The sequence below is a fragment of the Dermacentor variabilis genome, chromosome 4 (genome assembly GCF_050947875.1).
Source record: "Dermacentor variabilis isolate Ectoservices chromosome 4, ASM5094787v1, whole genome shotgun sequence".
Classification (NCBI taxonomy): Eukaryota; Metazoa; Arthropoda; class Arachnida; order Ixodida; family Ixodidae; genus Dermacentor; species Dermacentor variabilis.
In genome coordinates, this window is record NC_134571.1 from 92,332,364 (window position 1) to 92,358,071 (window position 25,708).

Genomic DNA, 25,708 nt, shown 5'->3' on the forward strand with positions numbered 1-25,708 from the left:
GCAAACGACGTTTAGAGCATTGATGAAGAAATAAAGATAAGAGAAAGGAGGGAAGTTATGGAGCCGGGGTCGTTACAGGCAGAGGCAGCTTTACAATATATGTAAATCAATGTTACAACACGAAGCACCGTTACAATATAAACAGAATGTTAGACTGAAATAGATAATAAAACCTGATTAGCTCAAGCAGGCTAGGGGGCTATTTGCCGCAGCCCCGTTTCACAAGCAAGGCAGTTAGAAATCATCACCACTCTCTCTAGTATTTGTACAGTAAATATACGGCCCACTAAACGGCCGTAGAGTTATTGGGATTTTAGTAGAGTAGGATTTTGCGGATAGTGCTGTGCTGTTCAGGAGAAGCTATCCACCCGCACGACAATCTCACGACGCCAAGACCATGTGATCAGAACACGTGCACATACGTGCATGTCACCAACACGGAATTCCATAATGTCAAAAACCCTCGAAACACATCGGGAGTCGCTCGGTCCGTCTGTGGTCCGTGTGCATTACTTTTTGTTAACGAAAAAAAAAGAAAGAAATAGACAGAGAGAGAGAGAGAGAGAGAGAGATAACGAAGAAACAAATAATGAAAGTAACTATGCTATAGCGACAAAAAACTGTGCCTACCAGTAAATTATTTCGCTGTGTTTTACGCGTTATGTCAAAGCTGACAAAAAATTAATAAAACAGCCAGGACGAGGGTTTGATTGCACGCACATTTTTGTAATTGTTCATGCAAAAATAATTGTCTGTAACTTCATGTTCCGCTCGTTAATAAAAGCCTGCATATCTGAGCTAATAGGCTTCGAAGAGACATTTAAAAGAGATATTGTGACGATACGGGCTTTCGAGGGCGCGTAACCACGATGGTCATGCGGGCCAACTCGAGATGTACAAGAAAAAAAATAAGCAAGCGTACACGTCTCGCGATTTGATGCATGGTCGTGCTGTGGTAGTGCGGAGCGTGCGTATCTCAGCGCCATCCCGAAGCTTCGCATCTCAGGACTGCCGCCCCAGGCCGCAATTAAGGTGCGAATCTGTTTTTGAACTGGCAGGGTTTTTACGTACTCCTATATTGCGTTCTGCATACGTTCGTCAACACCATATGCGATCAGTGCCCTTTGCAGAGAGCTCGGTATGTGGTGGTTTTTTTCCACTCTCTCCACTTGTGCATACGTTCGAAGGACGAGATATTTTTACACAGTGGACTTCGCGGCAAAGGCAGGTGTTTCTCAGTTAACCACTTGAATCTGCAGGAGTGTCCAACACAACTTTTACAAACAAGCTTTATTTCTGTTACATTCTATCTTTCACCTTCGGAATGTATCGCAACTACTGCGAGAATAATAAATGCAGCCGGTAATTCCCAACACGGTTGCGTTTATCTGACTCGTGAAATGGAACCCAGCTAAGCAGGGTATTCGAAACGTGAGCGATTGTTGCAATAGAATATACGCTGCTTCGAGTCACTGGTCATCGCAACATAGCCAATTCTTCCAATGTAACCAATATAGCCGCTTCAAGGAGCGCTTCCGCAATCGATCATTGACAAGAACAAGAAACCGCTGCTGCGGACTCTCGAGGTGTTTTGGGGCATTTCGCAGGGGTCAAGGACATCGCTTAGTGTGAAAAAAGGTGTCGCGTCACCTTGCGTTTTCTATACGCGATTATGAACTAATGGACTGTACTGGTACGCGCTTGGTGCTCGGCCCAGCGGCATCCAGACGTGGCACAACACCACCAACACAGCCATCACCACCAACACCAAATTGCATGAAGTATTGCATGAAGTCTGGGGAGTAGCCTTAGGTTCCGTTATGTCGTGGCATAATGTTGTTCTGACAATGGTATAGAAGTAGGAGGATTATACTTTTATGTTAAAAGAGGTGGGGGCCGGTTGATCGGGCATATAATCATGAGGGTGACTTGCTACACATTGTCAAGGTATGCGGAGGTACAGGGCTCAAAAATTAGAAACGAAAAGCAACGAACGCCTATCACGCGTGATTATGGAGAAGCTGCAACGCACAATCGTTCGGTAGCCGTGTTACTTTCTTTTTCAATAATGAAGTAATCCGTGCACGTTTTTTTTTTGTGTCTGAATTAAAACACTGATGCAAATGCAGGTGAAACTGGAAACTAAATAATGCGTCGGAACAGTTGCGGAATTGTTCGCGTGCTAATTTGTGAGCGCTGTGCATGGGGAGGAATAAAATGTTGGGAAGTGCTGATAATGATGCTACACGAATATGTTGTCAGGATGTGCACGCCAAAAAATATGCACCCCGCTTATACCGTCAACGCGCCTATATTATGCCTAACATGCTGCCAGAAATAACAGCCTCTACCTTCAAGCGCCTCAACCCCCCTCCCATAAAAAAAAAGAGAGAAATAAAGAAAAAAATATATTTAAGAAAATTGGAGTACGCTTAAACTTCGCCTTTAAGAGTGGAACGCGATAGCGTTTAAAGACCCCGTACTGCTTTTCATGCTTCCCGGCTACTTCAGCTATGTAACCGCATTGTTTACCGGGTTCGCTGGCTTCGAACGCTATGCACGAAGGCGAGCTTTCTGGTAGTAACGCGGCCACTTGCGTGGGTCGATCGCCTGTTATTATTTCGCACTTTTAATATTTCAGTCTGAGTAGAGTTAACATAAAGGACATGCGCTGTCAGTGTTATTTTCCCATTACATTTATTTGTGGGCTGCCGTTCTTAAGATTCCGAGAAATAACTTTGTAAAGAATGAAAGACAATGTATGAGCAACTGTGGTGGTAGAGAAGTGGTTGGGTATGCGTGGTTCGGAATTTGGTTCAGAATTATTTTTGTCGGGGTGACGTCCGACGCTGGACACCGACGCCGGATTTTCTGCGACACGGGCTTCTTAACGCTCTCGCGTTAAAATATTCTAAACATATGTTCACCGAGAGCGCTGATCAACGTCAGTTCGGGCGCATACATGGATGAATTGGCGACTAGCACTCCGCGGCTCCTGGGAGCCCTGACATGTTACAAGACTGGCTATACATGACCTATATAGGTGGCCTCCCGTCACCGCACGGTGCTGATAGCTAGAACACGCCCTCGTGGTCATGTCCAGCCGAATGCTGCCGGTGCGGCCATCACGTCGGTCGAAATTAAGGACCCGACCGCCGCTGGTGGAAAGCGTGCGTCGCTTCTCGAATGCCTGTGCTCGCCCTTTATTGACACATGCAGCGTAAGGCTGCTGCCACATCCCATAGTTTCATCGGTGCGGCAATGAACCTGCAAGATGTTTTCATTGAGAGTAAGCAAAAAAGAAAACGTAAAATGATTAAGTGGAAATAATTCGAGACTGCGCATGCTCGACCCGTTAATGTCATCGCACGCCGCCTGCGTACTGCATGCGAAAGCTTTACTGACACTTAAAGAACTGGTGAACAGACATCCACAAATATTCGATTGATTGTGAGATGCCACCGTATACACAGGAGAGCGCCACGGAAGGGTGTGAATCTCTTAAACTTTGAAGACTTTGTACCTGTAGACCCTCTGCAGGTGTGCTCTCGAGGTATCCGGCTGTTGCGTGCGCCTGAAAGTACTTGTATAACGGAGCATACAAGATGGAAACAACATCAAAGCTAGCGGAATTTTCTTTCTTTTTTTTTTTTTGCAAGGCTGACCGAAAGACAGAAGGAAGTTTTTCAAGTTTCTTCCATGCTTTCTACCCGTCCCTCCGTTGCGGGGTGATTAACTGAACGCGCCTCCGTTTAACAGTTGAACTCTCTTACGTTTCTCTCCATCACATCTCATTTTTAGTTCAAGTGCACGGCGGTGACGTATGTCTCACGTTTATAGAACATCAGTTGCGTCGGTAGTACAGATGTACGCTTTTCATCACTAAGGTGCCTGACCCTCAGCTTGCTTTGAGGTACGGAAAGCCTCCGCGTTTATCAACGTGAAGAATCTGACCTTCTAACAAAGCACCCACAGGCTTGTTCTATGACCGCATAACACACCCAGGCACAAGAAGTGTTATTAGTCTTCTCACGCATTTCTTTCTTTAATTATTTTCTTGTGCCGTAGCTAGTGTTGTATGGCATGCACCTCACAAACAAGAAGGCAACGCAGTGAGCCCCTCCCCGCTCTTTCGCTCTCCCTCTCCCCTCTTTCTTGTTACTTTAGCTGTGTGCAGAGGACTCACCTCCAGACCATGAGGCACCGCTATATATGCTTCATGGTAACCTAAAAAGGCGGAAAAACAAGCACTTGAAATGGAAATTTAAAACGGATAAGTACGCGACAAGAAAGAAAAACGGTGCAGTTGGATCGTTGCTGGTCGTTTGACATTGTATTGCAAGAAAAAAAGAAAGAAAGAAAGAAACGAGTTGTTTTGTTCAACATTCGTGATAACTGTAAACATGTACACCGTTTCACGCAAGGTGGCCTTGAAGCTTTCTTTTACATTTTAGAAAAAAATCACAAGACAATACAATGAACGTGGGCTGTGCGACGCAAAACAAACAAACAAACAAACAAACAAACAAACAAACAAACAAACAAACAAACGAAAAAAGAAAGAAAAAAAAGAAACAAGAAATATCAAAGCTACGGGATCTATACAGCACTGGCTGGTATTTAAGTCGGATAAAACTGTCATGCTCGCTGCGTAAGCGCATGCGTGCGTTCTGTTTTTGAAGAACGAATGAACACCTTTTTCCGGTTGATTCAACGATGTTACGAGACGTACATCATATGAGCTCAAGGCGCCCAGGTGACTTCTGTTTGCCCTCTGCGGTATGTAATGCTTAGTCAACAGATTTCCTTCAAACCCTGTAACCGAGGCAGCAACCTGCCAAAGCTTGACACACACCGGGCGTAGCCGCTGTTGCTCATAAAACAGGAATGTTACACAAGTGAAGAGAAGAAGAATGTTGTTTGCTGCAAGCGGACCTAACCTTAAGAACACAACATGACGGCAATCGATTTACCCACCCTTTAACGAATCTGAAGCGAAACGTGTGGAAAAGTGGCGAAACTTGATAGCACATTGCTAAACATTACGAATACTAATCAGGCCAGCAGCAGCGAAATAAACTGCGCGAAGCAGCGGCTGGATTCATCGATTCCATCTAGATTATACGCCGCCTCCCACAGTCAGTCCACCGGGCACGTCAAGATCCAAGTAAAGCTTTACTTTCAAGTAAAGTTTTACTTCTAAGTAAAAATACATTAGGAGGACATGAAACACGTTCCTTCTGGAAGAAGTAATGAGCCTCTCTACGTTTTAAGCTGTCGATAAGATCGTTGCTCTCTGTAGCGAACTATGGGCTGTTCATATATGTATGTTTCACATCGTCGTAAACTTGACGAAATGAACATGGCCAAGGGAATCACGAATTCCAACTCTGTTCCACCACTCTATTCTGTTGACTGTGTATATAAAAAAATCCTAATTTGTTCACGTCAACAAGTCATATTCGCACCAACTTATCCGTTTGCCAATTTTCTTTTTTATTAGAGGCACTTAAAGAGATCTTGTCGGCGGCTCTTCTATGACATGGTAAATACGAGTAAAACAGTGGCAAAGGCTACAAGAAAAAAATTATAATTCCCACAGTTCACAAATCTCATTGGTCAAATGCCCCCATAAAACTGCTGCATTAATGCACCGCTCTAATATATACCACTACTTTGTGTATAGGCCTTTTGCAAAATACGTATCAAATTTGTAACCATGCATTGCACGTAATCTGTTAATTTACATATCACGTTTTTCCGCTTGAGATGCTCTTACAGATGGATTTTTACAGAACTACCATATCTGTTTTTGAGTGCAGAGTTACGGATTTATAAACGCAGTGCTATTTTTTTTATTGTACTGACTTTCGGCGAATTTTTGTGGAATCACCGATGTATAAATCGAAATTTTTTCTAGTGGTGCTAGATTTTAACTTGCTCTCTCAAGTGCAACACATTCTATTCAAATTGGTCGAGCGGTTGTCCAATGAAAGCGTTTCTGTGTTTTACGTGTATTTGAATAGTGAAATATGAGTTAAGCTCGAGCTAAAGCTTCCTCTTAACAGTTTTCTGTAAAAATATGTCACCGCTCAAGCACATTTGGATTGTCGTGGAGTTTAACGGTTGTCAAACTCTAATTATCTCAACGTGTCAGAAAAAAAGACAGCAGACTTCAGCGAGTCATTCCACTTTGCAATCATTTACTACGCGGCAGCATTCTCCCATAGTGAATACTGGCATCCTGTTTTCGCTTGATTGCTTGTTCCTCAAATAATTGCGCTCACCTACACTAGAGGGGGGAGGGGGGGGGCTTTAACAAGGACTCTGGTACAGCCAAGAAGCCAGCGGTTATGGGCAACCAGGGCCGAAACTTCGAGTGCCGACAGCAGCGCCGCAACACATAGCTTAGCAAGCGGTGGAAACACTTTTCCGTAGCACGTGCTGCAATTTCACGCCATCAGTTTCGCCACTCGTCTTGAGGCACGTACACATGTGTCCAGAGTCTGGCGTGACTGGGCACCGGCGTGCTGAAACGTACGAGCGCATGCGCTTCTCCAACGCGCATGGGTATATGGGCAGAGCTTGGCTGGACGCATGTTTAGCTAAAGCGAACGTTGATACGTACAGGCACGCGTCTGTTGTCATCCGAACTGTCGTACCGTTTTCGTGGCCTCCCTCTAGTATGGCGTCAGCATATTTCATCTGCTCACTAATGCTGCCGTAGCGCCCTCTGGCCGGCGCTGGTTTCCCACAGGGTAATAGGTTGGAGAGGAGAAGGAGAGCAGTAAAGAATAGTGTATTATCTAAAGTAAAAATATGTAAAAAAAATTTAAATGATATTTAAAGTATACTTATAAGGTTTGTGAAGCAAGACAGATAAACGCGTTGTGAAGATAAATAATGTGTGACTCTATTAAAACCAGAAAAACGTCCAAGCGCCTACCTGGCCAATGTATCGGCCCGCGTGGCACTTTAGGTGACTGAAATATAACGTTTGCACCATTTTTGAAATTCAATGTTTGTGTGAATCAATGTTTCGGCCACCAGTGATGAGGCAGTTGCTGCGTTAAAGATTTCTTGCATTGAAGGCTCTGTGAACCATTTTGAGCGTTCCTCCTGGGAAGGCGATGGGAAGAGACACAAGTCATGCACGTGCTATAAGTTGCTGACGCACCGGCGGAAAGCAGCTTGAAGCACACGCGAAGGAAGGTTTAGGAGGTGGAACCATTCAGAAGTGTAGTATCCTGCATAGGCGCCGACTACGGGGAGGGGGGGGGGGAGGCACCGGCTACTCCATGTCACTTGGCAAAGGAAACAAATTTGCGTAAAAAGGGAGAAAAGCGACACAAAATATGGCACCCAGTAGAGCACTGGATGAATAAAAAATATACAGTCCGACAGTACATGAGTCGCAAAGTTTTGTGCATTAGTTCCTTCCTCGTACGCATATATAAAGTCAGATATTTTGAACAGCCAAAACACACAACACATGTAATGCACTGCAAGTACAGAAAAGAATTATACATATTGCGTAAAAGTTGCGATCACCACATAAACCACTTATGAACCGTGCACGAACAACGTTTATGTTACTCATTTAGCGTATTCGAATCCATCTGATACTTAATATTTTCCCAAAATGTTGGTGTCCTCTGAAAACTTTTTCTGAGCAAGAAGCGCTCTTTTTTGAAGGCCCGCAGTTGGCCATCGGCCAAGTGTCTTCTTTAGAGTGAATGGTCTTCTGTCTAATATCAACAAATTTGCTTACAGTACCATTCTTTGTGTATCGTATTTCGTGCACTCGAGGAGAAGATGATGCACATCTTCGTCTGGATGGCCACAGGAACACTACGGACTAGAGACACGTTTTATCCTGTACAAGAACTGTCTCGTAAATGCAGTACCAAGACGCAGGCGGTGTACCAATGTTTCAAATTTTCTGTTGTCTCTTAGATTTTCCGGCATTGATAAGTTTATACATGGGTCTATAAAATATAACTCCGAGTTTTGAGTTTGCTGATCAAACCAGGTAGTTTTGCTGAGGCGACAAGAAATCTGTCTCAGGAGCAGACGGACTTCACTACGCAATAGGGGAAGATTGGTTGTCTCCGCGTTATTGTGCGCCCGATTCGCAGCTGCGTCCACTGCAGTATTGCCAGGAATATTGGAGTGCCCAGGTATCCACTGGAATGCAATTACGTGGTTCATTGCGCTTGCTTTTTTAAGTTCTTTGAGTGTCTCATACAATAGCAAAGTGTTCAAAGAATTTTTCTTCTGTAGAAATTCCTCTGTAGTAATGTGAGAGCGGCTTGCGAATCGCTAAAGATAACCCATTCTTGCGAATGTTTTTCTGATGTTATGAAACGCAAAGCACACAGGATGGCAAACAGTTCTGCCATGGTGGAAGATGTCTCTCGGGATAATTTAAATGTTTGCTCTAGCGCTAAATGTGGAATGACGAATGCTGAAGTCGAGGAATTTTTATGACACGAACCATATGCATAAACGTGGATGTACTGGGGATATAAGGAGTAAATTTGCAAGAGTGCCAGTTGTTGTGCGGCTACTATGAACATGTCTCTCTTAGATATAATGCCGTCAACCGATAATTCTACTTTAGGACATGTTAGGATCCGGGGAGGGTAACAAACATCCACTTTGCATTACAAAGATTTGAATAGCTTCAACATTGTTTGAGAAAGAGAGAGAGAGAGAGAGAGATATGAAGAGGAAAGGGAGGGAGGTTAACCACATGTTAGTCTCCGGTTTGCTACCCTACAATGCGGTTAGGGGATAGGGGTTAGAGGACAGAGAGGAAAGAATAAAAAAATTCACAAACAGACGCAATTTACACTGTAAATACCATGCACATACATAATATAATTAGATATATACACAGGACAAAGTTTATTATATATGTAAAGATAAGGAGGTAACGAATTAACAATTATTTATAAAGGTTTGGATAGCTTATGCCTAGAGAATTAATATGTTGCTGTACGTTCACCTCACTTCAAAATGCTTTGGGTGCTTTTTTGACCCTGAAAAAAAAAAAACGTGTAGACTTTAGTGACCACTTAGGCAGAGTCGTTAATCAACGGCGTGTGAAATGCATGTGACTGACATGTGTCTCAGTACATCGCTTCTCTTTCCAGTAAGCAATGCTAGCGACTCATTAAAAACGCTTCTAACAATTTACAACATTTATTAGGGATCGAAACATCGTCACTTCCATGCCGAGGTCATAAATATATACAGGGTGCCCCAATTAACTATCATGCACCAAGACATATAAAAAAAGCAATACGTTACTCGAAGAAAACCTAGTGCATACTGTTTCCAGTACAGTGGAGTAGCTGCAAGTAATTTTTTCATTAGTGAGATTTAATTAGGCAATTGTAAATAATTATGTAACTCGAGACGTACTATTATAATTTTTAAAGTGTCAATGAGGCATTTCTAGGCACAGCCAGGGGACGTATAACTGCGGCACTTTCAGCGACGTACTAATTGTGCACTAACGTTTTACGACTGATAAATAAACCCTGCGAAATATGGCAAATGCCACGTGACTGCGCTCCCACCCGCATCATAAAGCAGCGCCCTCGAACAGGCTCCTTCTGAGTTAGCCAGGATGAAATCAAGGAAATAAAGAAAAAAAATCACCACTCAAGTACTCCGTATAGATGCTTAACCAGCGAAGCTGGAACGTACGGTCCTGATGCTTATCACTGGGTTAGTCCTGACGATTCATTAAACGACGGCTTGGTAGACTGCAGAATCCTCGGTACGCAGTTGCTGCTTGCGCTCGGCGGCACGAGCCTGTTGTTGCACCCAGGCTGCGGCATCGGGAGGGCGTAGACGAGCGCGTTCCCGGTTCTGCTGGCGGCGTTGCTGATCGGAAGCTGCCTGCTCCTCAGGAGTACGCGTGACACGTGGCCTACCCATTTCGGAGCCGGAGAGAAACTGCTGCTCGCGCGCTTGGCTGCGACGGAGAGCGGCGACGTCAATCCAACACCACCTAGATGGCATAAGGCCTTTTCACTACGATCCATGACGTCATGTTACCTGGCCCGACTGCCATACAAACTAATGGGGATGCTCCCGAGTAGGTAACAGTGATTTTGACGTCACCACTTTCATCACGCGAGCCTTTCCAACGGAAATTTTGGGCCAAGTAGCGTGACGTCATGGATCGGAGTAAACAGGCCTTGTGGTAAATAGGTGGTGTTGGCTAATCACGCACCTCTCTCTCTCTCTCTCTCTCTCTCTCTCTCTCTCTTTGCGCATGCGCATAGGATTGCGCCGGAGGAATTTTCTGCGTACAGGCGACCGACGCACGGACGGACAGACGAATCGGCAAGCGAAATACAGCTTCGCTGTAAAACATCGTGATCGAGCTAGGGCCTTATCTGCCGCGCCTTAGCCGAAGTAACGCGTCGCGTTTGTTGTTAGTTGGAAACAAGCTGCGATAACTGTTGTCTTAGCGTAGATAAAGTACACAGATGCTTTTTTCTTTCTTTCTTGCGGCAATACCTATCACCACAATATCGAATTGACAACGTCAGTACAAAGGTGCGTTTTGTTTCGTCCCAGCCGCCATATCTTTCTCTAATGAGCAGAAGGAAAACATGGTCTTTGCCAGGGAGCTGCAAATGACAACAAGAGGAAGGCCGCAAATATATATCAGTCGTGGAAGTGTGGCAGTAGACCAAACGCATCGACTATCATCAGAAATTATGAAAACCTGGGACAAGCCGGCAGCTTCAAGAAACAGCGGCGTAGGACTCCATCTTTGAGTCCTAGCCTACGCACGGATATTATAGCATTTATGGCCTCAAACCCTCATGCTATCGTGCGGGGCGTTGGCCGCCCAAGTACCAAGTCATCAGTATGGAGAATTCTAAACGACGGCCTTACACTTGTACCGCCTTAACCAGCACTAATGATTGCAAGATAGGGACCTGTAGAATCGTGTAGGTTTCTCGAATTGGGGTCCTCACAAAAGTCTGAGTCACTGGACTTTTTGAGCAACATCATGTGCACAGATGAAGCAAACATTTCACAGAAACACCCAGATAAAATTGTATAATGCACACTATTGGAGTGACTACAATGAACACTCGGTAAAGCGGAATCGGCACCAGTACCAGTGGTCGCTCAATGTGCAGTTCGTAATTAACGCCGGTGCTATAATCAGTCTCATCTTTGATCACACACTGACTAGACAGCGTTACGTGGACGAAGTCCTTGAAGGAGTGGTGGATGAGTTTCTCAGCGAAGTCCCGCTGTCACGTCTTCCGCTTCTGTGGTAGCAGCAAGATGGAGCACCAGCACGCAGCAGCAGTAGAGCACGAAACTGGCTCGATGCCATTTTTCATGCGCAATAGATTGGAAGGCATGGGCCTGAAAATTGGCCGGCTAGGTCACCTGAGCTCTCTCCACTCGAGTTCTTTCTTCGGAGTTATGTGAAAGATGGTGCTTACATGATCGAGACGGACGTCAGATTAGCTCAAGACAAGGATAACGGATGCGTGCCGTAGAATTCGAGCGTTGGTCATCAAGAAAACCACTGAAGATGTGGTAAGGCGGACTCAGTACTGCATAGCTGCAGAAGGACACCTACTCGAACTCGTGCTCTAGGCAGCAGCCGGTGTTCAACAGCGCTTACGAATTCGCAGATAACAAGGGCCAGGGAAATCTGATGGTTTCCTTTTTGTGTTGTTTTTTGTGCAGGCGTCCTGATTGTCAATTGGGCTCATGTAAAAGTGGTGTGTTTACTTTTTGAAAGCATCGGTTTTACCTTTCTTCTACATGTGGGTCGCTCCCCGGTCTGTTTATTCGTTTTTCTCTTCTGCCACGAGCTTCTTTTAGCAGCAGGTATACACTCTCATGGAAAAGAAAACCGTCATTTTAATTTGGCTGTTGTCCGAAGCAAGTTTCTGGCACGAAATACAGCCATAAAACTGCGCACGCACTCTTTCGATGCGGTGCGAGTAGAGCCGGGATTTTGAAACGTCGTTCTATGCCTATTCCATTGCTTTTCGCGTGGCGTGCGTGGTAAAAGCGGTTGTTCGGCCGCGTTATTAAGGGGCTCTTCTTATCAGTGTGATCAGTCGACCTTGAGAGACGGGCAATAAGTGCGACGTAGAAATTAGAGAAAGGAATAGCTGCGAAGTCGCGAATGCTGTTGGCGCTTCTTCTGGAGAATTATCAAGGTGTTGAGCTGCCTTTTCGGGTTTGTGAAAGGCAATGCAGTTGCTTTTAATCAGCTTGTTTGAGGGCGCTGCTTCATGATGCGGGTGGGATTGCTGTGACGTGGTATTTTTCATATTTCGGGAGGTTTGTTGGCTGGTCGGAAAAAATGCACGCAATTAGTACGTCACTGAAAACACAGCAGCTAGATGTCATATGAGGGTGTGTGGGGGTGCCTACAAATGCCTCATTGGCACTTTGATAATTAGGACAATACTTCTCGAATTAGATAATTGCAATTGTCGAATTAAATTTCAGGAACGAGAGAATTACTGGCGGCTACTCTACTGTACTGGAAACAATGTGCACTAAGTTTTCTTCGAGTAACGCAACTGCGCTTCTTTAAAGTTTTGATGCATGATAGTTGGGGCGCCCTGTATAATTCACTCAGTAACAGAAATGAGGCCAAGTAGGATTCACTGAAAATCAGAATCAACATCAGTCATGCGCAGGATCGCTCATACTCGGACTCACAGAAAAAAAAAAGGTAGAGAGAGGCTGCAGTTTCGCCGGAAAGGTGAAGCAGTATTAATGACAGCGAAGTATGCGGCAGTTACACTAAGGAAGATTGCACGACCGAGAGACGTCAGATTCTTGGTGGTGGCAGAGGTCTGAGGCTGTGAAATTGAACTGTCTCCTACTATGAGGTCTTGTAGATGCACATATAAGGCCGTCAATTCACTGAACACTTCTTCGAGGTTACACGAAGCTTGTTCAAGTTCATATATATATATATATATATATATATATATATATATATATATATATATATATATATATATATATATATATATATATATATATATATATGGGGTTTGGAAAGCTGGTCGCGCGCTTGGAAAGCGTCCCCCCCTCCCCTCCCCCTCGGAAAAATGAAAACTTTCCGTCCATGGTGCCCGGGATGCTGATGCGGGCAGCCGTGAGAATGGTGGTGCCCGAGTGAACGTTGCCGCTGTCTCCTCGAACCGAGCGTACGCCCCTCCTGGAAAATAAGTGCGTGCCTTGGGAATCGGGCTTCCGGCCAGGTTGTACGCGCGCACTTCGATCACGGGTGGGACGGTCTGTCGCTCTAATAGCTCCCACGAACGCCAAGGTCGTGTGAACCATGCAGTTGCAATGCGCTGTCGCTCTCTGCCTGCTCAATGCCTTACGTACAGCTTGTCTTCGAAGAACTTGCCGCCAACCTCCATGGTGAAAGGACAAAGAAAAAGAAAGGAAGAAAGACGTTGCCTTTTGTAAAAACTAAAAAAAAAGAAAAGATGGAGAATGCTACCGGGTGGTGTGCTGGTGTGTGATGCTTTCGCCTACACCTACGGGTATGTAGCTTACGTGTATTGTTACCGGTATTGTTATCGCTGTGCAATGTTTTGAATTAAAGAATATATTTATGGTTCTGATAGGAGCCACTCCCACAGTTTTTGCTTTTCGGTCTCTTCATGGAAACAACTAATCTGCACACATTGCAAGGTATATTTTAGAAAATAATACCAACTGACTAACCGACCGACTTGACTTGACCTGATTTGACTGACTGCCTAATTGATTTACTGAAGAGAGCAGACTGGTCTCATTGAAACGCAGAGCTTGTAGTTTGCAAAAAAAAAGAAGAGAAACAGTAATTTTAATATGTAGCGTTTTCTTAAATTCGTCATTTAAAGCTTCCTTTGCTCGAGCTGGTCGATTAATTATTCATTGTAGCTCTCTGCAGTCTCTTGGTTCTCTGCTCTGATCATAGCGACTGCCCCAATCTGGTGCTAACCTCGGGATCGACTTACGCACAGGAAGGCTAGTTGAATCCAAGACCAGCGAGTTACGTTACAAAGGCTACTTGCGCTGAGATTGTGTTTGCATCTTTAGTGGACTGCATGCGTATTGCCCCCGTGGGACCCGCGGTAATTTATTCTGCGTGAGAGGTTTGTGGGAAGTGAGGACGCGGAAAGAAGATCGAGGGAACTGTTCGCGACCAGAAAGGTAAGAGTGGCTTTAGAGGCGTAGCTAGAAATCGAGAAGAATAAAAAAAAAAAATACGCCGAGGCAATTGCGGCAAATGCTGACGTAAACGCACACGTGCGGCTTTATCATCTTTCCGAACGCCTTCATTCGCCAGCCGATGCAGCTGCATTGGTTGAGGGTAAGCGTACTTTAGCTACAGCTTCTCCTCGTGGATAAAGGACAGGAAGGGGGAGTGGTTGCTCGGAATAGGGGGAAATCCCCTGCCGCAGAGATTCTAACAGTCTCACTCAAGACCGACCCGTCAACTGTTTCGCAACGTAAGGGAAGACATCGGCCCTCGGTATTCTCGGGGCTCTCCTTCTGAAGGATTCACGCAGACCAATGTTGCTTAGCTTCGATCATGAGGCCATCATGACTTACGCAGCAAATGGCCGGTAGGCCTTCCTGCCGGAATCCTATAGCGCCGAATACGTTTCTTGCGCTCAGTCATGACAGCGTGATCGCTTCTTCTGGTCCGGAAGATTTTCGGGGGACGAATGGTACTATGCAAAGAATGACCTGAAACCTCGAACGCATAATAAAGCTTCTTGCTGCGTGTGAGTGATGCAGGCACAGTTTAGGAAATATTGTCCTTCCGAACATGTGCTAACCGTGGCGCGCTGCCAGGCGTGTAAGCCAGCGAGCCTCGTTGTCTGTAAAACTTCCCCTGTTTTTATTTTTCTAGATTGTTTCTATATAGACGAATGGCAGACACGCCCTTATTCGAAAAAAAAAAGAATGATTCACGCGGTCTTGGGATGGATTGCCCGTATACTGAAAACTTGCTGCGACAGCTCTTAAAGGCTGCATTCGGACATTCAGTTACCATAAACGTGCTATCCTTTGTTCTTGTTCTTAGCAAAGTGAAATACGTATACGTCAAGTAGGCGTTGCATGCTGCGCTCGTTGCACCTTCTTGCATTTACAGAAACTTTATTTTTGACAGGATTGCTAGCGATACTCAAGCAGGAACGACAATTTTTATAAGCTCACGTGTAGGAAGCAGGTCGCCATGCTAAATCTCTGTGTCCGTATAGTTCTATGTGCAATCGCGCACGATATTAAAGTTAAAGCATGATTAAAGTGCGCGCGCCAACCGTTACAGCAGTTGTTCCGTAGGAGGGCGCTCTGAGCACAAGAGAAAATGAGATTACATGTTCTTCTTTCTCTCATTTGCTCTTCCATGCTGCGGTTTGCCCTCCCTCTAATTTGCACGTGCGATCTGCTTACGTATTTTCTTTCGTCGATCGCTTTTTTTTCTCTAAATACTAGCCCGACACTAGTTTAGAACCAACGCAAAACAAGTCAGGCTAGTGTTCGAAAAAAAAAAATAAAGCGGCCAACGAAATACAAAAACACAGATGACGCCGCTTAACATACTCGCATTACTTCAACATAATACTTTCTCCTTCTTCTCGTGCGTAATGGTTGAGCACCTTCAGAAGCAACTACAGTAACTTATATGCATTGGCGGCATAACTTTGGTAATAACACAGTCATGATGCATTAGTGCTGTTTACTAACGCAAATGCTGCATTGGTATTCTTGCTATAGGTGGCTTCCAAATCTCACCTCCCGTGACTGTAACCTCCAGCGACGGCTCCCTCCGAATAACAAAAGCCGATCTCGAAAGCTGCACTTTTGTGTGCTGCAAGTGGCGGAAGCCATTGGAAGGAGCCGGAAATACGTCATGGTTGCCGTGTTTTGAAAGCCACCGATACTTAACGTGACCTTATTGTTTTTCTCCTGTCCCAGCAGCATGGAATGTTTATTCTCTTTGGGCAAAATTGTGTACACGACTCCCGCCAGATTTAGTCTAGTTGAGACTCAGTGTCGCAAATGAATAAAAATAAATTAAGAACGGCGTAGTAGATAGTGCGCTGTTCTAAGGGGAACGGGATGGAGAAAATGATAAAAATCAGGGAGGTTAACAAGACAGACATCCGGTTGGCTACCCTAAACGGGGGAAAGGGGGATGAAGTATTAAGAAAGAAGACTACTCTAGAAAATATTTCTTGGCGTTTATCGTATACACTAGAAACACTACTTAGGCTAAACAGCACGCCGTAGGGAAATGTTCCGGATAATTTATGGCATACCTGAGGATATTTAACTGATTGAATATATGTACGCAAGATTTCTTGCGCTCTACCTCAATGCCCCTTAACATGAGAATGAATGATGCAAGAAAGGCGCCAGACACCTCTTCATCGATTACGTTGAAAGTGCAAGTTTTGAATGAACAAAATTCTTCACTACTCAGATGTTTTGGTCAAAGAAAAAGAAATGTCTCGAAGTTGATATTTGCCAACAAAATCAAGTAAGAATTTAAGGCGCTGGAATTGAGCCGAAAATAAATTTTGGTGCCTCGCTAGGCAGGGTGGAATAACGTGACGAGTCTATCCCATTTCTTTTCCTCTTCGTGCTTCTCAGTGGTCCGAACAGCGATCAGCCTTCGTTAACACCAGAATCGACCGGCCGTGATCTCGGACGCGGCGGCCGCATTTCGATGGGGCCGAAATGCGAAGATGCCCGTGTACTTAGATTTAGGCGCACGTTAAAGGACCCGAGATAGTCCAAATTTCCGGAGTCCCCCACTACGGCGTGCCTCATAATCAGAAAGTTGTTTTGGCACGTAAAGCCCCATAATAATTTTTTTTTCGACCATCGGGAGCGCGATGAGAGACAAAAGAGGAATCAAATTAAACGAAAGGGATCGGTACATTCATTATACGGGCCCAGGATAGACGCATATATTCCGAACCTTCTGTGACGCGCACTGGCCTTGACGACTTACTTTTCCTTCACGCTAACACGCCATGCTGCGGCGATTAGTAAGAGGCGATTGGATGATTGGTGGAAGAAAAGTAGGGAAACGATAAAAAATGGAGACGTACAAAAGCAAAGTTCACGATAAGGGGTCAGAAAATTTGGTTGTGGCAGTTCAGAGTGTTTTTTTCTCTCTCTTTTTTCTTTTTTAACCTAGGTAGAACATTAGGCAGTATAGTAGCAAGAGCTTGGTGGCGCATCCCACCACCCCATTCCAAAGGGGACGCTCATAACATCCATGCATCCATCCATACGTGTTTCAGAATGTGGGAAGTGGGGACGTAAGATTGACGTCTCTCCATATGACATGCAGAACACATTAAACGCCAGCATGGCGACCGATTTATCGTTAGTCGTAGTGGCTTGGCTGTCCACTAAAGCTGCGTGTAAGACGCCAACCCTTGTTATTTCTAACAATCACTATAGCTTGAATTCGAATTTAGGAACTAGCGCGGCGAAATGCAAGTATAAAATGTGTCGTCACCGGTGGTTCGCTCACATTGGAAGAAAAGATCAGGTGAAACTTGTCTATTTCATTCACATTTAAAACAGCGCCAAAAAACACGGACAAGGGAGGACACAGGACGAGCGCTCGTCCTGTGTCCTCCCTTGTCCGTGTTTTTTGGCGCTGTTTTAAATAAGAATGATCCGTACCAACTAGCTCGCACCCAAACCCTTCTGAGTTGTCTACTTCGCTTATAGAAGGAATGATAGCATTTGCGAAGGTACGCCGAATAAAAGGTTATATTGTTCCCATTTATGAGTGCTTTCGGGCTAGTGCTTCTGCCTGTGAACTATCGCTACCATTGGTGACATATTTAAAAAAAAAATGAAATGTTTACTTTCTTGTTGTCGTCACAAATGAACTTATGAACAAATGAAGTTTTATCTAATGAATATTTTCGCTCCCTTAGTATGCCCTATGCCACAGTTTTATTTACATGCGTAAGAAGGGAGACATCAGAAAGTGGTGTTGCTCACTCCTTGTCACCTAAAAAAAGAATTGAAAGAATGGAAAAAGGAATTGAAGGTGCACATTTACTACCATTAGCAAATACAAAGATTGCTTCACGTAGCACAGCTAAGTCAACATAGAGCATAATATTACGTATACTACACCAAAATATTTTGACATACTTTTCTGTTACTTACGACTGCTCATCACCGACACATAGGTCAAAGTTTTCTAGCGCAGTCGCGCCTCATCGAAACAAACTCTATAGTAAATGCTCCACATCAACAGGAGTTTGGCGCTTTTAATGGTTATATTTTTACTGATAAACTCTTGAACGATATACGAGGAAGATAACGTCGCGAGCCAATCAGTTCATCAGCAACAAGGTTACCCTTATTTTTCTTCGTTATCGCTACTTTCCCTGCTTTTGAACTTGGGCGTGTCTGGCGAGAATGAGAGAAAGTTAGCTGTGCCGAATCCATATACGTGTTCTGCATATCTCACACTTCAGATTTAATCTCAGGGCCAGCAGTCATACGCAGGGCGGCGACTGGATAGCCCTGCGGACCTATTCACGTCGAAACTGAAACGCTCCTATCCTTGGCCGGTAATCGGTTGTCTAAGCTGTGGCAATTACGGCTTCGCAGTATCTGCGATTGGAAGCCCTCAAAAATTGTAAGCCTGTCGCACATTGACCAATCTATAGAGCTCTTTCTGTAAATATGTGCAGGTCCCGTATCTGCACTACGTCCTCTCGCATGGCGGTGCCAGCAGTCTTTTCGTCACTGTAGATAAAACTTCCGATACGGCGCTGGTGCTTGCTAGTTTTACGGTTTCGGAATCACCCTTGTATTTGTTGCGCGAGAGGTTAGTGGAAGGCAACCTGAAAATTTCTATTTCGTTTCCTAGCACTCACGAGGGCAATGACTGCGGGAGAACAGATTACGTTTTACCGTACAATTACCGTCACGAGCCGTTCAACGAGAGACGAAAAAGGTAGTAGGCATGACATTAGGAGATAAAGAATGCGGCAGCATTGAATCGAAAGCAAACGCAGGTGCACACATGTTACCATGCATAGCTGGGATGGGTAGTTGAGCAGGCCTTATGCGAGGAACAGATAACGTATTGTTTACAATTGGATTAGCTAAATGGCCCCCAAGGGATGGGAGACGCAGTAGGTAGTGGCAGAAGATTAGATGCGCTGATGCGATTATATAATTCGCGGACGTGTAGCTGGGTTCGGTTCACGTATGACAGATGTAATCTGAGACTTGCGGGTGAGGCGTTTTTCCTGCATTTAACTCAGCTAGGTTGGCCATGATGGCGACGATGTCGCTGTACCGTTGTTGTCAGTGCCAGTTCAAGGTACAATCTGCGCAAGCGCCCCGCGGGCAAACTGTAAGGGCTCGCCTAGCAATTCCACCGCAACGGTAATATGTTATGCCCATTTACAGCAGGGTGGCCGTAAAGTGCGGCGAATGCTGTGAACGCAAGATCCTACCGCAAGTGTCTCAGGGTCTGCTTTTGTAAACGAGGAGCGATTACGTATTCAAGGTGAACTTTCCGATACATCTCGTTAACGATTACGGCACGCTAAGGTCACCAGATATCTACGGAGCCATCGTAAAGAGATCGAAAAGCCACAGAGGCATGCTCTGTGGCTGAAAAGATACGCCCTTGAGCAGGCCTTACGCTTTTTTGTTTTATCGGATCGAAAATGAGCGAGAGTACTTTTGGATGTGTTATGGCGACGGTTTATATCGTAAGAATAAAGCAACAAAGGAAAACACGCACATCCACATCGACGACACAAGGTTATAAAGAAACAAAGTTAAGTTTTTCTAAAACATTTTCAAGCTGCAGGGCAACACTTATGCGATGTACAGTTCATCGTCACTATAGTCGAAGAAACGAAAGTGAGTGTTATGTTGCGGCTCGAGGTGGCGTTTGGGCCAGGAATCCATCAAGCCCATCGACGAGTACGTCCAGCAGTAGGAATGAAGGAAATAGGTTTTATTTGACGTTAGTTACACGACTACAGTTATGGAATCCCACCCCATGCGGGGGCATGTTAAACGTCCGAGTTCACATCAAGACACATCGGTCTTACTGTACGAAAGGTCTCCGCTTTTAATACTGTCATCTTCCCTAGGCTACTCGACTAGGGAATCTGAAGACTGTATCGCGGCCAATCCTAATCGTCGAATTGGTTGTAATACCCCGCCCATAATGTCGCATCGTTCCGCAGCACTCCCACCTCCGATGCACTCCTACCTTAGTAGCACTCCTACCTTAGCCTGGTATGGGATATGGGACATGATAGCAACCTGGGAATTCAAGGTCGGCGCCATTCTTCAGTAGCATTTGACGTTGGACCTTTTCATTATTAGTTCAGGCTGTCGGATATTGATAGGGGGCTTTTTGTGTATTCTTCAGCGATCGGTGTCAACTTTGCGTTGACGTCTGGATAGGCGCTGATGGATGAGCAGGGTTGCCTCGTGGCAAACGTCTGATTAATGCCCTTGGCCGTGTCGAGACGTAACAGTTCGTATAAGAACGCTTGGACCAGTGAGCAGGGCAAATAGATTCGTCCACCGCTCTTGTCTGGCGGCAGAGTCAGGTCAGAAGCAAACGCACGGAGGTACAGCCGGCCACAAAAGTTTACGGACCACGGGATCTCACAAAACGCTCAGTTACCCAGCAGCCTGTCAATAGCCAGTGAAACTGTATACTACAATGTTGTTAGCATATTCTAGTCGAGACCCGAAATTCCAATACCAGGCTGCGTTGTGAGGCTGCGAAGATATTAAACTTTCTCTCAGATTTAATGGTCCTTAATATTTTGTGGCCGGGTGTACGTGGATAGCGCGCGTTAAGTTCGATATAGATGAAGGCGATGAAGTGCGATGATAAATTTCTCCTTAATGCTCAGGGACAGGGCGAATAAGCGTCCCGATTTGGGTGGTATTCGGTGCATTTTAAATGCAAGACTGCTTTGCCACGCATTGAGGAGAAAACAGAGCTGTAGCTGCGAGATGTCAATGACGATTTGATTCTAGTGGAACGATGCAACGAGTTTGATCTAAAAATAAGTGTGGCTATATATATATATATATATATATATATATATATATATATATATATATATATATGAAAAGTAAAAGGCAGGGAGTTTAACCAGATGGGCGCGGTTGGCCACGCTGCACTGCACTGGAAGAGGGGAGAAAGCGGACCGAAAGACGTACAGAACGAGAAAAGAGAAGTTCTCAGCTCGCACTCCCCATACACATTCACACAATCAGTTAGTCACGGTTGGTCATTCAGGTTATAGGCATTTGGATCTTAAGAAACATGAAAGCGTTTTCTTTTTATTCGTGCATCGCGAGAAGTGGCTCGACCTAGTAAACCAAGGAGGCCGAAGCAGGGGCAGGCAACTGATTCGGCAAAGTCGAAGAAAATATCAGAAATTAAATGTTGAAGATGGGGGAAATGAGAAAAAAATTGAATGAATGAATGAGTGAATGAATGATTAAATGAATTAGGAACAGGTTGTTGGTTGTAGGAGGTCATATAGCCTTGTGAGACTCGCTGGCAAGGCCTCCGCCACTGCACCTATTTCGACGTCGCCCACTGTAAAGCTGAAACTTGCAGGCAACCCACCGAGCACATCAATCTAGAGTAGCGCAGCACGAGACAGACGGAAAAGAAAACGCGAGCAGCGAGGCACAACTAGGGCGCCGTGCTGGCAGTCCACGAACCATTCAGCGCACGCTGCACCAATACTGAAGCGTACGTCAATGTACAAAGCGACCACGTACGTTATATCGGAGCCAACAGAAGGCTTTTATAAGGTCCTGTTGGCTCTGTCTCGGTAGCCTGTTCAGTGGAAACTGAATGCGTGTTCAGGCGTATGATTGTACGCTTCTAAAGCGGTGGACATCATGCCGGAAAGCTTTCACGTGACCTCCGGTGTATCGCGCAATATACGGTCTGTAGACTTTAGACGAAGGTCGTGTAGGCACAACACGATGTGTACGCGTGGCTCTTTCTCTCTCCTTGTCCAATTTGCGCAGGACATCACACTCGTCTTCAAAAGAGCAATTCGTTTATTTATTTCTCAGCTTTCACTCACTTTACGCTTCATTAAACGGATACCACTGCAAATGACGTAAACTGGTTCGGCGACTATCCGGACCCCGTCGCGGTAGGATGAGGGAATGTGGTCACTACGAGCCAACATTGCAGCAGCACGGCTCAAGGCGCAACCTTACAGCCACGCACGCCTCGACTGACACGTAGACTCTGCGGGGGTAGCACACGTGTGAGTAAAACATTGAACCTGTCACCTCAGGGGTTACCGAAGGCCACGAAGTCACGTAGACAATAATAACTGACCAGTTCTTCATTCGAAACCGGTGCGAATGTTACAAGCACGTCGATTGTGCCGTATAGATAGTGTCGGAGAGAACAAGCCAACTGATCGCGGAGATAAACGTCTCCCCTTCGTGCTAAGGAATGCTCACGACAAACATAACGCCGTTCCGTCGAACTAACGGTTTAATACGTGCGTCGAGCAACGCAATCACAGGAAGCAAGGACGATCATTTTTTGCAAACATCTTGTTTTTGACCGATATGAGTGACGCACTGCAAGCTGCACAGAATGTAAGGCGTCTTATGCTTAAAATGAATCACTTTTCTATCTTGCTTCAGTTAGACGCAAGTGAGCTTATTAAATGCCAGATGCGAGGTTTCACAACACTGGCGGAACTGCTTCTTTTTTTTTTTATGGTACTGCGACTTTGTCATTCGTCTGTGAACTGCACGCGAACCGGCATGAGCGACTCAAAACTGCAGCAATTATCGCGCGTAGGTTCGCTACGTACGCGCAGTCAGAATTCCACGAGACACGTGCCTCGCTCTCGCCATATAAATATTAACGAGGGCCAGCGTTTCCAACGTGTGACTATAAACACGAGGAAGCGGACGATCCGCGCTCCTTCTTCGTTTCCTCTGCGGAGTCAGCAAAATCGCATTGATCGCATTCGCCGGCCTTCGTGTGAATCAGCGTGTGCTGGCTACGCGACGAAAGGGCTGCGGCAACATCCCGTTCGAGCCGGGCCAAGCAGGAAGCGAAAGTATGCGAGCAGTGAAAGCTGGGCGGTGCGCGGTATATCGGGTGCCATTTAGCGCTTCCTCGGCATTCGAGGAAAATCGCGCCTCGCGAAGTTTAGTGAGACTGTAAAGGGAATTCATTGCTGCCTTATCGTCCTCGTGAATATTTAATAAGCTTTTCGACGTACTACTTGGGTGCCTTCTTCTGGCTCTCTTCATTCGCAATCGTTCGAATCAGGCGGTGTCCACCTTGTGGTTTTCATCACGGCACAATGACTAATTTGCTGCATCGGACTGTAGCTGAAGTACTGCTTCACTTCAGTTCATCTTATTACCTTAAGGCCTCCTCCATGAGATATTACATAACAGGTGGACACACAGAAATATTTAACCATGGTAACCACGTGGTACCAACGTGACAGGTAATCTGTTACTTGCTGCGGTAGCCCAGCGGCCATGGCATTGCGCTGCCGAGCTTGAGGCTGCGGCTTCAATTCCGGCTGTGGTGGCCGCATTTCCATGGAGGCAGAATGCAAGAATATCGTGGTTTTGGCACGCAAAGCCACGGAATTTAGTTTTTAGACAATATGCCACTTTCTGCTAAATACTTAATGGGGAGTTGATAGCGGAAATACTGTGGGGAAGGTCGTTCCATTCTAAGGCTATACGCGGAAAGAAGGAGGTGGTAAATGTAGCTGTGCGCGGGTGCCTGGCCGGGAGACTTGAAGGGCACGGCCCGTGCGGTGATATTTGCTCGCTGGTGGGGCGATAAGTCTTGGACTGTAACGGGTGCCCTACACGACGAGACCATATGCGGGAGAAGCCAACCCTAAATTAGACGAATAAATAACGCACGCCGAAGTGCACGAGGCGTCACAAGCCGCAGTTAAAGATTCAGCACTGGGCCCAGACTGGATCACAAATTCCTCGATTTGAAACATGGATTTGGCGGACCTAGCGAAAATAACAAAGATTTTCAATAGCGAGTACTGGGTAAAGGGTGACTTGCACCAAGAATGGAAATTGGCTAAAATAATCGTGATCCCGAAACCAAAATAACAATCCCTTGATCGATATACTCCGGCCGGTATTGCTCACGTCCTGCCTGGGAAAGCTCTATGAGAAAGCGATCCATAACAGACTGCAGCGACACGTGGAAGACCGGAACGGGTTCCCGTGATAGGATATCGCACGGGTTTATCGTGTCAAGACGCAGTCCTCCTACTTAGAGACGAAATTATAACTAACATACCGTATACGGTGACGAGAGACTATTCCTAGCACTAGATCTCAAAGGAGCTTTCGTCAGCGTCTCTCACGCCGCAATACTCGAGGAACTCGAAATCGGGGGTTGTGGCGAGCGTACCTTCAATTGCATAAGGGCGTTTCTTTTCAACCGCGATGCGCGAATCAGTGTTGGCCAAATCACATCGGAGATATTTAGTTAAACACCTCAAGGAGAGATAATATCGCCTCTGCTCTTCAACATGGCGATGTGTCGCCTCGCACGTGATCTGGATCGCATACCCGACCTAGGTTACATGCTCTACGTGGACGACATCACGCTGTGGGTGAGCTGGGGTTCCATAGAGGATAAAGAATATACGCTCCAATGCGCAGTATTAGCGGTCGAGAAATTTTCCCCATGAAGTGGGCTGAAGTGCGCGCCCGAAAAATCCGAAGTAATCCGGATGCACGCCAAAGGCAAGAAATCCAGAGGGTCGATTAACATTGTGGTTGAGGGCCACACGATCCGAGAGGTACCCACGATGCGAGTCCTGGGTTTGTGGCTTCAGAACGACGAGAGAGCAGCACAGATGCTCAAAACGCTCAAATCCACAACCCACAGCATAGACCAGATGATACTTCGAGTGACGTATCGAAAGCTGGGCATGAGGGGAAGACGATACCTGAGGCTCGTGCAGGCATTAGCAATTAGTCGAATCATGTACGGCTTACCTTACCAAATGCTGAACGGAAAAGAGGAGAGGCAGGCCAACACTATACTTAGAACCGCTTTCAAGGCGGCTCTGGGCCCGCCTAAATTTAGCTACACGGAGCGCATGCTGGCTTTGGGAGTACATAATACTTTCGATGAACTGAGGCAGGCCACTCTGATGCGACAGAAGGAACGCCTCAGCTTCACAAAAACTGGTAGGGCAATATTGGCCCGACTCAATATCCCAGCATACCCCGTTTATGTCACTGAACAGGCCGTGCCTCTCCCTCCTTCGGTGACATACGAAATTACAGTAGCTCCAATTCCCAAGAACATGCACATCGAGTACAACAAGGAAAGGCGCAAAGCACGCGCACAAGATGTTCAATCGGCGTACTCTAATAACCCTTGGTACTATACGTACTACACGGACGTAGCTGAATAAGCAGAGGCGACTGGGCATCGCTACTAAAAGAGCTACGCCCTGGCAGTCGTGAACGCGATCTGCCAGCAGCGAATAACCACGTCTGCAACGGCGGCGTCCCCCACCTTGGCTGAAATGATAGCAGTGCCAATCGCCCTCGCTCACGCGGAGCGTTCGCAAAGGGACTCGGTTGT